This window comes from Meles meles, chromosome 13, assembly GCF_922984935.1.
Source record: "Meles meles chromosome 13, mMelMel3.1 paternal haplotype, whole genome shotgun sequence".
NCBI classification, from domain to species: domain Eukaryota; kingdom Metazoa; phylum Chordata; class Mammalia; order Carnivora; family Mustelidae; genus Meles; species Meles meles.
In genome coordinates, this window is record NC_060078.1 from 62,897,433 (window position 1) to 62,903,718 (window position 6,286).

Here is a 6,286-nt window from a genome sequence, read left to right on the forward strand (position 1 = left end):
ATGACCTGAGCCAAAGGCAGAGTCTTTAACCTACTGAGCCACCCAGGCGCCCCTCTTTTTTTTTTTTTTTTTTTTTTGTTTTAAGTAGGTTCCACACCCAGCATGGAGCCCAATGCAGGGCTTGAACTCACAACCCTGAGATCAATACTTGAGCTGAAATCAAGAGCTGGACACTTAACTAACTAAGCCACCTGGGCATTCCTCATTTTGCATGTTTTTAAAGCTAATATATGTAGTCATGCTGTATGTATCATCTTGTGACTTGCTTTTATGACTTAATCTTGTGTTTTTGAGATGCTTTTATGTTAATAGCTACAGCTATTATTTATTAGTTTTTATTGCAGGATGGTTGGCCATTATATGAATATATGAATACTCCAAAAATTATTTTTTCATTGTATTCTCAGTGTACTTTTACTACCCCCCCTTCCTTTTTTCTTTCTTTTTTTTTTTTTTTTTTTTTTTTTTGTGGTCATTCAAGCTCCTTTCTTTATGGATTATTTATTCCTTTTTTTTTTTTTAAAGATTTTATTATTTATTTGGCAGAGAGAGAGATCACAAGCAGGCAGAGAGGCAGGCAGAGAGAGGAGGAGGAAGCAGGCTCACTACTGAGCAGAGAGCCTGATGCAGGGCTCAATCCCAGGACCCTGAGATCATGACCTGAGCCAAAGGCAGAGGCTTAACCCACTGAGCTACCCAGTTGCCCCAGGATCATTTATTCCTATATGGTTCCTTTTTGTGAGGATTATAATGATTTTTTTGCTTCTTACTTGACCTCATTCTGGGCCCTACTAAATCTTTCACACAGTCACTCAGCCTATATTTTTCCATGGAATCTCTTTGATGAAGGCTACTATGGACTGTCATAGAACGTTAATTTTGTAAGAAGACAAGGCCCCTAATTTTTAAGGAAAATTTAAATATAACTAATTAAAATAATAACAAGAATGAAATACTTCATGGGACTTTCAATATTCCTAACTCACTCCATAAAAATACCTTAATAATTTTTAATTGATCATATACTAAAAAGTATAAAATCATTCAAATTACAGTCCTGATGTTTATAGCAACATTATGGACAATAGCCAAATTATGGAAAGACCCCAAATGTCCATCGACTGATGAATGGATAAAGAATATTACTCAGTCATCAAAAAGAATGAAATATTGCCATTCACAATGATGTGGATAGAGCTAGAGTATATTATGCTAAGTTAAGTAGAAAAAGAAAAAAAATATGATTTCGCTTATATGTGGAATTTAAGAAACAAAACAGATGAACATAGGGGAAGGGGGAAAAGAAAAGAAGGAAGCAAACCATAAGAGACTCTTAACTATAGTGAACACACTGAGGGTTCACAGAGGGAGAGGTGCAGGGGATGGGCTGAATGGGTGATGGGGTAGTAAGTAGGGCACTTGTCGTGATGAGCACTGGATGTTATATGTAAGTGATGAATCACTTAATTCTACTCCTGAAACCAATATTACACTATATGCTAGCTACTTAGAATTTAAATAAAGACTTGAAACCAAACAAAAGACAAACAAACAAACAAACAAAAAACAAAATTACCTTTCTAAACAGCCATAAAAGAATTTTGTGGGCACCTGGGTGGCTCAGTGGGTTGAGCCTTTGCTTTCAGCTCAGTTCATGGTCTCAGGGTCCTGGGATCGAGGCCCGCATCGGGCTCTCTGCTCAGCGGGGAGCCTTCTTCCTCCTCTCTCTCTGCCTATCTCTCTGCCAACTTGTGATCTCTCTCTGTCAAATAAATAAATGAAATCTTTAAAAAAAAAGAATTTTGTATCAAGTGGGTGTATATAGTCAGTAAAGACAGGTGGTACTTAGAAGGTAGAAAACTGTTTCTTGGGTACCTGGGTGGCTCGGTCGGTTATGTGTCTGCCTTTGGCTTGGTTGGTGATCCTGCGGTCCTGGGATCAAGTCCCTCATCGGGCTCCCGGCTTCCTCCCTCTCTCTACCCCTTCCCCACCTCTCCTGCTCGAGATCTCTCTCTCTCTCTAAAATAAGAAAGAAAATAAAACTGTTTTTTTTGTTGTTGTTGTTGTTGTTTTATTTTTATTTTTTTAAGATTATATGTTTTTATTTGACAGAGAGAGACACAGAGAGAGAGAGAGGGAGCACAGCAGGGGGAGAGGGAGAAGCAAGCTTCCTGACGAGCAGGGAGCCAATGTGGGCATCGATCCCAGGTGCCAGGGATCACGACCTGAGCCAAAGACAGGAACTTATTGACTGAACCACCCAGCCGCCCAATGAAACTGTTTGTTATCACTGGGACCTCGCCAGCTCTTGACCTTTATCCAACAGGATCAGCTCAAGTTAGCCCCCTCAGGCTAATTATTGACAATTATAGTTGTAAAAATGTGGCATACTGTGCCCTTTCACCTATGGCTAACAGCAGTGAGTATTCAGATGGTTGCATTATATATACAAACTCAAAGGGCTTGGAGATGGTCCACTATAATCCATAGGAGTACTATAGGAGAGTAGTTTCTTGGGACAATATAGTTTCTTTTCAATTTCTTCCTTCCTTCGAGCAATTAGCCTTTATTGTCAAATTGGGTCTTTGAAATTATTACAACAATATGTTACACTAGTCAGACTAATTGGGGGACAGGCCATTACAAGTAAAAGTGTTCAAATAATGCCTCGACCTCAAATTTTTCGGTTGACCAATCAGAGATTTAAAGTTGCAGGGTTAATTTGCATGATATCATAAATGTGCTGAAAGAACTTCCAAAAGTTAGTGTTCTAAAAAAGACTTAAGCAAGACCCATGTTTTAGCAAGAAATGGGCCTTGCTTTTTTTCATTTAGTATCTGTAATAATTAGCATTTATTTAACATTTATTTTGTGCCAAGAGCTGTTCTAAGTGGTTTCTGTGTATTTACTAATTTAATACTATTTAAAAAAATATTTTACTTATTTATTTGACAGAGAGAGAGATTGCAAGTAGGCAGAGAGAGAGGGGAAAGCAGGCTCCCTGCCGAGGAGAGAGCCCCATGCGCGGCTTGATCCCAGGACCCAGAGATCACAACCCAAGCGGAAGGCAGAGGCTCAACCCACTGAACCACCCAGGTGCCCTAATTTAATACTTCTTCAAACTCTATCAGGGAGACAGGAAGTCTTTACCACTACATTTTACAGATGATAGAACTAAAACCACAAAAGGAACTTGTTCATATTCACACAGTTAATAAGGGTTATTATAATTCATATCATATTCATATCATAATTATATATCATATCATATATCATATAAATTCATATCATAATTCATATAGTTTCATAATAAGTTCATATGTTGAATTATTAATTCATAAATCCATATTTTGAAACTCCAACCGTCCAGTACCTCAGAATGTGAGTTTATTTGGAAATAGTTTCATTACAGCTATAATTAGCTAAATTAAGATGAGGTCATATTAGAGTAGGGTGGGCCCCTGATTCACTATGAATAGTGTCCTTATAAAGAGGGGAAATTTGGGCACAGACGTGCACAGAGGGAGTGATGAGGGAGCAGGAGGCTGGCTGAGGACAAAGCAAAAGCTGGCACCTTGCACCCCCTCTCCACCCACTCCCCTCGGTAATATGTGTGACATTCCTCAGGCACCCCTGGCTGCCCTGAAAGAAAAACACATAGTTAACTTGCAGAGATCCCAATCCTGCAAGAAAGGAGTTCCCTTGGTTTACAAATGTCCTAGTGATTTACAATAAAGAAGTTATCTTCTCAATAGCCCAGTTTCCAGAGACAAATAGCTCAGTTCCTTGAGGTCTAAGGTCGCCCTCCCCACCATAAAGCTGAAGGAGGCTGAGGCAGAGGGAAATGTAAATAAAGTTAAATTTCTTCTAAACCTAAATCTCACTTAACCACCAGGGTGGCAAAAAGTTAAAGTTAAACTGTCAAAGTGGGGCGCAAGATATGTATGTAGCTATGAAAAAGTGCCTTGAAAATGCTATATAAACCCTTGGCTCTAAGAACTCGGGGTCCTTGTTGAAACCCCCTGCACCGGGCAGATACTTGGACCCCAGCTAGCTGGAAATAAATCTCGCTGTGTGACTTGCATTATCGAGAGTGTTCTCTGTCTGATTGAGGGGTGGATGACTCCGTACCCGAACACTACCCAACTCCTGTGTATATAATCAGCCACTCCTCACATCCCTGAGGCAGCAGCTCTTTCTGTCCACGGGTCCTGTCCCCGTGCTTTAATAAACCACCATTTTGCACCAAAGATGTCTCAAGAATTCTTTCTTGGTCATTGGCTCCGAACCTCACCCCACCGAACCTCACCTAGGTTCTAGAACTTCATCAGGAGGATGCCATGTGAAGGCGAAGGCAGAGATGGGGTGATGCTTCTACAAGCCTAGGACGCCAGAGATTGCCAGTGTAACTGTAAGGACCTATTTAGAAACTGTCCCTGCTCCCCTTCCCCCAGGAGATTTACTTGGAGACAAGTCCCAGAAACCAGCTCCAGGTAACAAAGCCCAGATATAAGGGTGGGTCGGGCCGGGTGGAGACATCCGATCCATGGGGGGTTGCATACTGTCTCCCTACCTACCAAGGAGTAGGGACACCCGCCCTCTGGGAGCCTTTTTGGCGCCAATCCTAATCAAGGTGTAATAGGCTGGTTCTAACGTCTACTGGGGCAAATTGTAATTCAATTGGTCACCTAGCATCACTGTGGAGTTTCCTGTGTGTGTTATGATTTCATTGGCCACCTGTGCGTGGCCAGGCCCGACCGCATGGCCTTTGCCCTTAAAAGCCAGTCCGTAAAGGAGAACGGGTTCGCCTTCTCTTGTAAGAGGTGCAGTCCCGAACATTCAGTTAGATTCTTGATGCTTGGTGCGAAATAAAGCTTTGCTTGACCTTCGCTTTGTATCAGTCTCGCTCCTTTAATCACGGACCCATTATTGGGGCATAACAGTAACCACCAGAGGCAAGGGGAGAGGCATGGGGCAGATTCTCCCTCACAGGCTTGATCTCAGACTTCTGGCCTCCAGACTGTGATCACAGATCTCTGTTGTGGATTTGTGATACTTTGTTAACCTAACCCTTGCAAACTAGTACAGTGGTAGAGTCAGGATCAAACCCAGGCAGGAAGACTGCAAGAAGGGTGCGCTTGTCACCCCATTCTCTGCCTCTCCTGTAACAGAACTAATCAAAATAAAAACAGACACCAATGCCCTGAGCAAATCAATGGCACAGGAGTTACTCACTGGCTTTCCGAATCTAGGCAGAGGAGCAAAACACTGACTATCCTTTTGTGGAGGCCGAGAAAATTAAGGCCATCCCACCTCAGGTTTAGCTTCCAAAATTCCTTTAGCATAAGTACAGCCATCTTGGCAAAGCAAAAGCTGGCACCTTGCACCCCCTCTCCACCCGCTCCCCTCCCTTCGGTAGTATGTGTGCCATTCCTCGGCCACCCCTGGCTGCCCTGGGGGAAAAGCAAATAGCTAACTTGCAAAGATCACAATCCTGCAAGGCAGGAGTCTCCCTTGGTTTACAAATGTCCTAGAGATTTACAACATAGAAGCTATTTTAACAACAGCACAATTTCCAGAGGCAAATAACTCAGTCCCTCAAGCCCTATTTCTCCTAACTTAAATCTCACTAACAAGGACACTGGATAGGAGAAATGTGAAACTTTATCTCTAAACCTCCAAGATAGTGTCAGCGATCATTCCCAAGCATATGACCCACTGATACACATCTAAAGGGTCTCACATATGATACACATCTAAAGGGTCTCACGAGAAGATTTTTATTATTGGTAATGAATAACCTTCTTCCCAGACAACAACCTCAAGGTCCTGGAGACCTGCTTCCAGAATTCCTTAGAGACTTACATCATCCATAACCCCCTTTGTCCTCACCCACCGCGGAGTCCACCTCTCCTCTGCCTTTAAAAACTCTGACTGTAATCCGGTTCAGGGTCCAAGTCCCTACTCTGCTGCGTCGGGTATATTGGACCCAAGCTTAAGCATGTCACCTCGGGGTCCAAGTCCCTACTTCGCTGTGTCAGGTATACTTGGGCCCAAGCTTAAGCTTGTCAAATAAACCCTCGTGTGATTGCATGGGTGCTTGGCTCCTTGGTGGTCTCCCAGACGGGAAAACAGGGCACAACACTTTCCCTGTGTCTGTACCTTGTGCCCTGGAGCCTTTTCTCTACCCCCTTCAACTAAGGGACTGTTTCAGCAGTGGCTCTAGCCAAACACTTTTCATAGATCTAGAGTCTAAATGCACTGAACTTGGGGGACTCTGAGCCTG